The sequence below is a fragment of the Hylobates moloch genome, unplaced genomic scaffold (genome assembly GCF_009828535.3).
Source record: "Hylobates moloch isolate HMO894 unplaced genomic scaffold, HMol_V3 SCAFFOLD_18, whole genome shotgun sequence".
In the NCBI taxonomy this organism is placed as follows: domain Eukaryota; kingdom Metazoa; phylum Chordata; class Mammalia; order Primates; family Hylobatidae; genus Hylobates; species Hylobates moloch.
In genome coordinates, this window is record NW_026652293.1 from 45,156,966 (window position 1) to 45,169,343 (window position 12,378).

General features: G+C 38.1%; 1 pseudogene; it reads left to right on the forward strand.

Moving 5' to 3' along the window:
• The first annotated feature begins 10,355 nt into the window (after window positions 1–10,355).
• LOC116457426 (small ribosomal subunit protein uS2B-like) lies at window positions 10,356–11,241 on the forward strand (annotated as a pseudogene).
• Window positions 11,242–12,378: the final 1,137 nt, after the last annotated feature.

Sequence of the window (12,378 nt, forward strand, 5' to 3'; positions counted from 1 at the left end):
GAGATTGAGACCACGATGAAACCCCGTCTCTACTAAAAATACAAAAAATTAGCCGGGCGTGGTGGCGGGCGCCTGTAGTCCCAGCTACTCGGAGATGCTGAGACAGGAGAATGGCGTGAACCCGGGAGGCGGAGCTCAAAAAAAAAAAAAAAAAAATGCTGCAAGTTTCCAGATGAATTGGCCTCTATAAGAATTCTGATTAAATGGTATATAAAATAATGGAGAACTCTTTTGCTTATTTTAACTTTGGGAAAAAAATTGGAGAAACTAGACTCTTCACTTCTATGCAAGATATTTTCCAGTTCAAAGATATTTCTATTCCTGCTTTTTTACCATGCAACAGCAATAGTAACACAGGGACATTAATGGGTAACACCTGTGTGGAGATAAAGATGTGCTAGAAATTATTCTAAGCATTTAAAATATATTAATTCATATAATCCTCACAATAGTCCTATGGGACATGCATAATATTATTATTCCATCATCATTATTCTGATTTTGAGATTAGACATTGAGAGATTAAGCAATTTACCTGTGTTCTAATCCAGGTATTCTGGCTCCAGAGTTAGTGTGCTAAACAATAGTAAGTATGAAATAGTAAGGTATACCTTGCATAGATATTTAGAGTTTACAACAAGTGTTCATATATATAATCTCATTTTATTACCACAAGAATCTACTAGAGTAGACAAAGAATATCTGTTATTCCTTCATCACTGGGAGGCTGTAATATTATAATAGCTAAGAGCATGAACTTTGAATTTAGAAAAATACAGGCTTGAATTTTTGCTCTGAATTTCTGAGTCTCTATTTCTTCACCAGTAAAATGGGGGTTACAATGCCATTTTATAAAATTTTTGTGAGGAGTAAATGAAATAATGTAAACAAAGCACTTCATGCTGCACTGAGTAAATGTTAACAGCTAGCCTTCCTCCCTTCTTTCCTTCCTTCTTTCTTTTCTTTCTTCCATACTTCCTTCCCTCTCTGAATAAATACTGGGCTTTGTATCTGTACTAAATTATATATACACAAAATTATACATATATTTTTATATATGATATATGGATACTCATATTACATCTATTTTATATAAAATATAAAACATAATATAATCAGTTTACTCTCTTAATCCTATTTCAGGCATTGGTGAGAATAAATTAAGTTAGAGATTGATTTGAAAGAATAAGTAGTATAGTTCAAAGTATATTTATTGTGTACCTCTTATGAGCAGTTGTTGTACTAGGAAGGGAATGTGGGTATAAAAATAATTAGATGTGATCCCTGCCCTCAAGCAGCACATACTACTTGATGAATGAAAGCAAGAAAACTTATTGAGGGCTCACTCTGTGGCAAGTACTGTATATTACATATAAAATCTCATTATGATCTCATTTGGCTGCTGAGGAAACTGAGGCTTGGAGAAAGAGGTAGAGTGATTGTCTCTAGATCATTGTTATCTGATAATATTTTCTAGATAATGTGAATATTCTATTTGTGCTGTCCAATATGGACACTAGACTGTTGATTACTTGAAATGTGGCCAGTGCAGCTCAGAAACTAAATATTTAATTTTATGTAATCTTTATTCATTTATATTTAAATAGACACCTGTAGCTGGTTGTTGCCATATTGGAGAGGGCAGCTGCAGAAGATGAAATAGCTGGAAGTAGTAGACTCTGCCATCTGAGCCCTGCTCTTCTTGACTGCAAAGCTAGGAGTTTTTTTTTTCCATTATGTGAGTAAGCATGGCTCAAGGCTTCCAAACTTTTCCTAATGTGTTAGGGGAAAACCCCTTGCCAGCAGAAGACAGGCAGTCCTGATAGGTAATGTGAAGAACATCCACCCACACGTGGCACACACATTTCCTCCTTGTGCAGAGCGAGGACCAGGACTGTGAGCACTCATCCTTTTATACTACAGCCCTAACAACTAGGAAGCTTTTGCATGCGTGGATTTCCCTTTGTTGCAATAGCAATCTTTGAAAAATTTCTAGTGTTATTGACACAATAAGAAGACCAACTAAGGTCCTAAGTAGAGAGGACTTCTGAAATCCTTTAGTGGGAAAATAGGAAAAAGGCTGCTTGTTGTTAGGGTGAGGCATTATAACACTACAGGTCAAAGGCTTTTAGATTTTCTTTTTTTTTTTTTTTTTTTTTTTGAGACGGAGTCTCGCTCTGTCACCCAGGCTGGAGTGCAGTGGCGCAATCTCGGCTCACTGCAACCTCCGCCTCCCGGGTTCACGCCATTCTCCTGCCTCAGCCTCTCCGAGTAGCTGGGACTACAGGCGCCCGCCACCACGCCCGGCTAATTTTTTTTTTTTGTATTTTTAGTAGAGACAGGGTTTCACCGTGGTCTCGATCTCCTGACCTCGTGATCCGCCCGCCTCGGCCTCCCAAAGTGCTGGGATTACAAGCGTGAGCCACCGCGCCCAGCCGGCTTTTAGATTTTCTTGTTGCCATCTTCAGGATTTCAAAAGCCATATCACCAACAATACGTTTGCTGCCAACCTGAATATAAAGATGTGATGACTCAATTCTTCCTATGGCCTGGGCTGACAAAAAGACTTCAGAATTCTAAATAAATACAGTTGGCCCTTGAACAACATGGGTTTGAACTGCACGGGGCCACTTACACCAGACTTTTTTTCAACCAAACATGGGTGGAAAGTATTCATGGCATGTATATATGGGTGCCACAGGGCCAGCTACTGGACTTGAGTATGCACGGATTTGGGTATATGTGGGAAGTTCTACTACCAGAGGTCCTTGTTACAATAGGGACGACTGTAGTAGCATTTGTTTTTTGGTCTTTACTATTGCTCTCATTATTATTATTATTATTAAGGCATTTAGTTTGTATAGGAAACACCAGGTGGGGCAGGTGTTAGATACATTACCATACATGCAGAGAATTTGTGTGTGTAAGGCAGTAAATAGCCTTATAATTTCTGGAAAAATGATTTATTCACTAATTTATTCATTCAGCCAATACTGATAATTAACAAAATTCAGAAACAATCAAATAAAATACTGACAGATAGGTGCCAGAAAGAAAATGCTCAGGAAGCTGCAGTAGTAGAGAAAGAACTACTTTGGACAAGATAGTTAGGAACTTTCTAAAGAGGTGACCTAAAGCTCACACATGGATGTTGAAGGGCAAGCCATGAAAGTGACTGGGAAGAGCATTCTGAGCAGAGGAAGCTTTAAAAAAGGCTTTGACGCACACCGGATCTTGAAACATTCAAGAGTAATTATCAAATTTCTGATGCTTATCAGATGTTTAAGAGAGGATGTCAAGTAGGCAATTGGATATGCAGATATAGAACTCAGGGGAGAGGACTTGTTGGATAAATAAATTTGGGAGTCATCAATCATAGATGGTATTAAAATAATGGGGCTGGATGAGATCATTTATAAGCTGTGTAGGTAGGAAAGAAACAAAGGACTAAGACCGAACCTGAGGAACTACAACATTTAGAGATTAAGCAAAAAAGGAAGGCAATACGGAGAAAAATTAAAAGCAGAAGCTCAGAAAATGAGAGGAAAATCAGGACTGGTGTCATAAAAGCCCTACAGAAAATAGTCTTTTGAGGAAGAGGTGGCCAAAGAGGTCAAACCCTACTGGGAGTAACATGCAGCAGAGGACCCACTGGATTTGGCAGGAGAGAAGACCACTGACAAACTTAAGGGAAGTTCCATCAAGGTAGTAGAGATGGAGGCCTATTGGAATGTATTGAAGAGTGAAAGGGGAAATATTCTCTTGTATATTTCACTTTTTTCTTTGTGAAATTTTGCTGTAAAGAAAATAGAACATGACAGTAGCTGGAAGGGGATGTGGAATCAAAAGTTTTTAAGGTGAACAATATTTGAGAATATGTTGATGAAAAGGATTCAACAGAGTGGAAGAGACAGGCAATGCAGAATAGAAAGAGGGTAATCAAAGAACTAGCATTCATGAGAAATGAGAATGAAACTGAGCATAGCTGAGCAGCTGGTCCTTGGAAGGAAGAGAGATTGTAACTGTAGGGAGGGAGGAGAAGAAACATCCAGAGAAAGGAAGGGTTATGGATTAACAGTGGGGAAATGAGGAGCTACCCTTTGTTGGCTTCATTTTCTCACTGAAGTCAGGCAAGGGCATCAAATGAATGTTAGGACTGTGGAAGGAGGCAGAGTGCTTGAGAAGAGCAAAAATATAAAACAGGTGTCTTGAAAATGTAGGAAGTAAACCACCTAAGTAATCGGTTGTAATGTTCATCAGTGTTGAGTGCCCAATTGGGACTCAAGATTTGTGATTACAGTGTTAAAGTGAAGTAGACTCTTAATTGTGTAATTTTCCTCTAGGAGTGGGCACAGAGGAGACAGTTAGATTCAGCCAGAGTTGGAACTTTGTCACGTGAAAGACGGGCAAAGGGGTTGAGACTTTTGTAAAGGAATTATTAAAATGATAGGCCCAGGAAAACTTGATGAGGTGGGTCAATGGCTTAGAAATCAAGAATTGCTGCGTGAAGTTGCTAGAGAAAGTAAGCAGGAAGGGTTGGAGGCGAGGATCACAAAGCGAGATGCTTGAGAATGAAATTTAGGAGGTGGTGCATTTACTGGGGATGCCAAGGCTCAGACTGTGACCGTGGGAATGAAGAAGAAGGTCATTGGAGGAGAAGTGGTCAAGCAACTGACAAACTGGAGTGTTGACTGGGCCAGCAAGATGGCTGATGGAGAAATAATAATGCCAGATTTTAGAGTAGAAAGTTTGAATTATTTAGGATTGTTAGGAAATTCATGCTTTTTCTTTGTTCTATGAGATGCAGCAGTGTGGTAGAATCACTCTGGGATAAGACCAATATGAATTCTATTACTTAAAGTGTGGAACTCTGGGCAATTTTCTCCTTTCCTTTATCCTCAACTCTCTCCCTTTCTTCCTTCCTTTCTTTTTGAGACTCTCGTAGATTTCAAGCATCATGCAAGGTGATAGGGATATAATAGTGAGAAAGGAGACATAGCATCTGCTTCATAAGGCTTATACCAGAGATAGCGACAATCCAATAATTAGACAAATGTATACTTATGAAATGTGCCAAATGCTGTAAAATAAAGTATTAGTGGCTATTAGATTTTGTAACAAATAATCTGCCTTCATTAAGGAGGAGAGAGAGTCAGGGAAACTTTCCCTGAGGAAAGGATGTTGAGATGAGATCTTGAAGGATGAATAGGAGTTAACTTGGACTGTGGTGTAGGGGCTAGGAGAGATGGGGATTATGTTACAGGCAGAAGGACCTGTATATGCAAAATCGCTGGGGTTAAAGGGATCTTGTCCTTTGGAAAAACTGACATATAAGATTAGTGTGTCTGGAGCTTAGACAGCAAAGGCATGAGATGGGGTTGAAAAGCTGAGTGGAGGCCAGGCTTTGCAACATGATTTAGGTTACATAAGGATTTTAGTCTTTAACTCAAAAGTGACACGAATAATTTGAAAAGGTTTGTGTAAAGAAGTTGCAGAGTGCTAGTTGTATTTTTCAAGAGATCATTTGCTACTGTGTAATGAAAATTGAAGGGTGATAGAGGTGAACTTGGAAATTATCTGTAGTGAATGGTAGTAAGTCTGGGTGAGAGAATAATTAGCCTCATTGTAAAAAATGTTGGGTAGAAAGAAGTGAATGGACTTGAGGAATAATTAGAAAAGTAGGACTATAAGATGGTATGAATGAGTGGATTGCAAGGAAAGGAAGGAATCAAGAATTATGTTAATTTTAGGTTTATGGCATCTCACCAAGCTTTGTCTTCATCTCCATAATAGAAATTACGTATGTGAAAGTGCATTATAGCATGCTATTTTTATTATCTGTGAGAATATTTAGGAGGGAACTATATACTAATAAGCTAATCATCAGGTGGTCTATTTCTCAAAGTAGATGATAAGATCCTTCAGGACAGAGACTAACTATACATTATTTTATGTCTCTAGTTCATATAATGTTGTACCCATCACAGGGTAATTAGTTTTGCCCTCTGTGTTTGTCCTTGATCTTTTTGCCCTGAGATTCAGCCGTACACTTCCCTACTTGCTTTTATATTGTAACGGGCTGGTTCCTGAAGTCTCTTACCTTAGGCTCCTACATCAACCAGGTGGCTTCTGTCTGGATTTGCCTGTTGCAATGTACTGGAGAGATTGTAATAGGAAGAAGGGAGAAGCCAGGGGTTTTCTCTCTGTGTCTTGGGTAGTATCTGAGGCTTTTGACTCATGGTGATTCTAGGTTCAGCCAGGTGACCTGGATGCTTAGGTACTTGTCTTTGCTTTTTAAGCCTAGGGGTAGTAGTAACTCCCTGCTGTTGCTAATCTCTGGGGTGCCTCATGGTCTCTTGTGCAGCCTCTCACTCTTTCATCACCTGTATAACCAATTTCTCATATTAAAATTTTCCATTTTAGACATTTAGAATAGTTTTTGTTACATCCTGTGAGGTTAGATCTTGACTTATACACACATGGGCCAACTTTGATTAATTGTCAAATAGCATTCTTTTCCACAATGCAATATTTATGTACAAATAAACTTTGAAACTTTAAAACAATAAAAAACAAGATACTTTCAACATAAACAAATATCAAAATTATAAACAAACTTAGAATGGTATTCCTTGTAATTTAGCAATAGCAACATTAATTATAAGTTTTTTAAACTTATTTTTTCAGCTGACTGAGCTTCAGAGCTGAGACAAATGTTTCACTTAGTGTTCTTTAAATAGTGTTTAGCTAGTTCTAATTTGAAGAAAAAACATTCCTCAGTAGAGACAGAGAGAGAAATCAAAAAATAAAATAAACAAGTAACATACTTTGGAAAAACTTGTCATTATGTCATAGTATTACATGCTATCTTGGCAAATTTATGGATAGTTTTAATCTTTTGTTTCACTTGGTAATGGTTTTATACAAAACGCGGTATCATGGGCAAGGATTCTGTTATGTTGCTTGAAAATTTACTTGGAGTCTTCTCTGTGTTCCTTACAATGGATTGTTTTTTCAAGATAGCATTATTAGTTGATTTACTGATATGCTTACTGGCTTATTAAAAATTTATGGAATGACTACTGTATTTTCCTTAAAAAATAAAATATTTATGTAAAGAACAATTCTTTAATGGGCCTTCCTTGAACGTTATTGAGGTTATCAATCTATTTTTGAAATAATTTATTCAGGTGAAATTCATATAACGAAATTACCCATTTTACAGTGAACAACTCAGGGCAGTTAGTACATCCATAATATTGTGTAATTATCACCTCTATATGGTTTCAAAACATTTCCATCATTCCCAAGTAGGACTCTTTAGCTATTAAGTAGTTTCTTCCCATTCCCTCTGCCTCTAGGCCCTGACAACCACCGATCTTCATTCTTTATGGATTTACCTAATCTGGATATCTCATAAAAATAAAATCAGATGAGATGAGACCTTTTGTATCTGGTTTATTTCATGGCTGAATAATAATCCACTTGCATGTACAGTCATCCTTTGGTATCCATGGGGGATTGGTTCCAGGTAGTATTTGCATGTAACTTATGCACATCCTCTTGTATACTTTAAATTATCTCTAGATTACTTATAATATTTACTGCAATGTAAATACTATATAAAAATTGTTACACTATATCATTTAGGAAATAATGACAAGAAAAAAGGTATGTACATATTCAGTACAGACACAATGTTTTTGAATATTTTTGATTCATAGTTGGTTGAATCCATGGATGCAAAACCCAGGATATGGAGGGCTAACTGAATATAATACACATTTGTTTATCCTTTCATCTGTTGATGGACATTTGAAATGTTTCTATCTTTTGGCTATTGTGAATAGTGCTGCTATTAACAATTATGTGCACATGTACTTGTTTGCATACCTGTTGTTATTTCTTTTGAAGATAGCCCTGAAAGTGGAATTGTGGGGTCATATGACAATTTTGTGTTTAACTTCTTGAAGAATTGCAAAATTATTTTCCACGGTGGCTGAACTTTTTTACATTCCTAACAGCAATGTACAAGAGGTCCAATTTATCTGTGTCCTGGCCAATACTTGTTCTTTTCTGCTTTAAATATTACTATAGTCGTCCTAGTGGGTGTGAGGTAGTACTTCATTGTAGTTTTGATTTGCTTTTCCCAAATGACTAAAAATGTTGAGCATTTTCTCATGTGCTTGTTGGCCATTTGTATATCTTCACTGGTGAGGTGTCTGTTTAAGTCCTTTGTCCCACTTTTTTTTTTTCTTTTTTTTTATTTGAGACGGAGTCTCACTGTGTCGCCCAGGCTGGAGTGCAGTGGCGCGATCTCGGCTCACTGCAAGCTCCGCCTCCCGGGTTCACGCCATTCTCCTGCCTCAGCCTCTCTGAGTAGCTGGGACTACAGGCGCCCGCCACCACGCCTGGCTAATTTTTTTGTATTTTTAGTAGAGACGGGGTTTCACCGTGGTCTCGATCTCCTGACCTCGTGATCCGCCCACCTCGGCCTCCCAAAGTGCTGGGATTACAAGCGTGAGCCACCGCGCCCGGCTTTGCCCCACTTTTAAATTGGGTTGTTTGTCTTTTTGTTGTTGAGATGTGGGAGTTTGTTAGATATTCTGGATACTAGGCTTTCGTCAGATATATCATTTGCAAATATTTTCTCTTATTCTGTAGGTTTTCTTTTCACTTTCTTTTTAATGTCCCTTGAAACACAAAAGTTTTAAATTTTGATGAAGTCTAATCTATCTGCCTTTTCTTTTGCTGCTAATGCTTTTGATGTCACATCCAAGAATCCATTGCCAAACTCCTTTGGCAATGATGAAGACCGATCTGCTTTTATTTCATTAATTTTTTAAAAATAAATTTTGTTATGTATATTTAAGGCATATAACATGATCATGTTATGGAATACATATAGATAGTAATAAGCTTACTATATGGAAGCAAATTAACATATCCATCATCTCACAGTTACTTTTTTTGCATGTGGCAGGAGCAGTTAAAATCTACTCATTTGGCATGAATTGCAAATACAGTGCAAGTTTATTATTTATATCCCTCATGTTATACATTACATTTCTAGATCTGTTTATTCTACATATCTGCTACTTTGTATGCTCGACCCACATCTCCCCATTTCCTTCCCATTTCTACTCTCCCCCGCTGTTGGTAACCAATATTTTGTTCTCTGTATCTGTATATTTAAGTTTTTTTTTTAGATTCCATATATAAGTGAGATCACGCAATATTTTTCTCTCTGTGTCTAGCTGATTTTACTTCGTATAATGTCCTCCAAGCTCATCCATGTTGTAAAACATGGCAAGAGCTTGTTATTTTTTAGGGCTTAATAATATTCATATATATATGCCACTATTTCTTTACCATTCATTCATCAATACACACTTAGGTTGTTTCCATATCTTGGCTATTGTGCATAATGCTGCAATGAACACAGGCAGGAGATATCTTTATAAGATAGTGATTTTATTTTCTTTGGGTATTTGCCCAGAAAAAGGTGTGCTGGGCCATATGGTAGTTCTATTTTTAATTTATTTAGAAACCTCCATACTGGTTTTCATAATAATCATACCAGTCTTCATTTTCACCAACAGTGCACAAGAGCTCCCTTTTCTTCACACCCTCACCAACATTTGTCTTTTGACTTTTTAGTTGCCATGCAAACAAATATGAGGTAGTATCTCATGATGGTTTTGATTTGCATTTCCCTGATTAATGATGTTGAGCACCTATTTGTATCCCTTTTGGCAATTTTTTTAACTTCTTTTGAGAAATGTCTCTTCAAGTCTTTTGCCCATTTTAAAATCAGCTTATTTGTTTTACTGCTATTGAGTTGTATGAGCTCTTTATAAATTTTGCACATTAACCCTTTATTAGGTATATGGTTTGCAAATATTTTTCCCTATCTGTAGGCTGCTATTTCCTTTTGTTGATTGTTTCCTTTGCTGTGCAGAAGGTTTTTGGAATGATGTAGTGCCATTTATTTATTTTTGAATTCGTTGTCTGAGCTTTTAATATAATATCTAAGAAGTTATTGCCAAGACTAATGTCCAGGAGTTTCCCCCATATTCTCTTCTAGGAGTTTCTATAATTTCTAACCTTATATTTAAGCTTTTTATCCATTTTGAGTTGGTTTTTGTGCATGGTATAAAATAAGCACCCAGTTTCATTCTTTTGCATGTGGAAATAGTTTTCTCAGTATCATTATTTGAAGAGACTATTCTTTCCCCATTGTGTCCTCTTGGTGCCTTTGTCAGAAATTAGTTGACTGTAGCCATGTTACCTATAGAGGTGTCCAAACGGTGCTGTTGTGGATTTCTGTCATAACTTAAAGGGAAACTTTCACAATGTCCAAAGCCCTTGATGTCCTGCAAATGAAAGAGGAGGATGTTCTTAAGTTTTTTGCTGCAGGAACCCATTTAGGTGGAAACAACCTTGACTTCAAAATGGAACGGTACACCTGTGGGAGGAAAAGTGATGGCATCTACATCATAAATATGAGGAGGACCTGGGAGAAGCTTCTGCTGGCAGCTTGTGTCTTTGTTGCCACTGAAAACTCTGCTGATGTCCATGTCATATCCTCCAAGAATACTAGCCAATGGGCCTTGCTAAAGTTTGCTGCTGCCATTGAAGCTACTCCTATTACTTGCTACTTCACTGAAAATGTCACTAACCAGATCCAGATGGTCTTTTGGAAGCCATGGGTTCTGATGGTTACTGAGCCCAGGGTTGACCACCATCCTCTCATAGAGGCATCTTATGGTAACCTGCCTACCATTGGTTTGTGTGACACAGATTCTCCTCTGCACTGTGTGGACATTGCCATCCCATGCAACAACAAGGGAACTCACTTAGTGGGTTTGATGTGATGGATGCTGGCCTGGGAAATGGTTTGCATGCATGGCACCATTTCCTGTGAACACCTATGAGGGGTTATGCCTGATCTCTACTTCTACAGAGATCATGTCTTAAAAAGGATGAACAGGCTGCTGCTGAAAAAGCTGTAACCAAGTAGGAATTTCAGATTGAGTAGACTGCTTCAGCTGCTGAGTTTACTGCTACTCAACCTGAGATTGCAGACTGGTCTGAAGGTGTGCAACACGGGTGCCCTCTGTGCCTATTTAGTAGTTCCCTACTGAAGACTGGAGCACTCAGCCTGCCATGGAAGACTGGTCAGCAGCTCCCACTGCTCAGGCCACTGAATGGGTAGGAACAACCACTGAGTGGTTTTAAGATGTTTTTCTACAGACTGTTAAGCAACACAAAAATAAGGTTGATGGAAAATAATCATCAGTTTCTTACAAAATTTAGTTGACTGTATATGTTTGGATTTATTTCTGGGTTCTCTTTTTTGTTCCACTGGTCTATGTGTCTGTTTTTATGCTAGTTCCATACTGTTTTGATTATTATACCTTTGTGATTTAATTTAAAATCAGGAAATATGATGCTCCCAGTTTTGTTTTTCTTCCGTAGAATTGTTTTGACTATTTTAAGTTTCTTATGTTTCTATACAAATTTTGGAATTGTTTTCCACTACTACTGTAAAGAATACCATTGGGATTTTCCCAATTTCATTGAATTATTTATTTGTGTTCTTGTATATTTTGCTTAGTTTCCTTAAGACCACTATTTTGAATTCCTTTTCATGTAATTCATAAATTTTCATTTCTTTGGGGTCAGTTACTGAAGAATTATTGTATTCCTTTGGTGGTTTCATTTTCTTGCTTTTTTGTTTTTTGTTTTTCTGCACTGATGTCTCAAATCTGATGATGCAATCACCTCCTCCAAACTTTAAATAGTAGCTTTTGTAGGGGAAGACTTTCACCTTCAGATGGGCTTGAGATTGCTGGGTAGGTAGGATGCAGTGGCTCTGGTTCCTTGTGAGCACATGATGTAGTCTCCATCCAGCTTCTTTTGTGATCAATGTCCACAATGACTACAAGTGCCTCTATGTTCTAGGCTGCAGGAATTTGTGGCAGTGACAGTGGCTGTGTAGGTTATAAAGGCCAGGGCTTTAGCAATTCTTTTGTTCTTGTCTTTCTCTCAGTGGAAAGTTTTAGCTGAGGAGGTATCTGTTGATGTTGGGTCTGACACAGCCCTCAGGCAGCTGCAACAACACTGGGATCCATGGTACTAGTGCTTGGAACAGCTGTGGGGTCAGGTTCCTGGGCTCAGTGAAACTGCTGTAGCAACTGGGACTTGAGGCAGAGGCTCACTTTTCAAGATCCAAGTGGATGGATGCAGTTCTCCCACCAAGACAGGATCTGTTGCTCTGAGGCACACCCAGTAGCTCAGGCCCAGGGGCTTCGGATGTGGTTGTAGTCTGTCCCTGGTGAGCAGGGAATAGCACTGGCATGTCTCGGGGGAAAA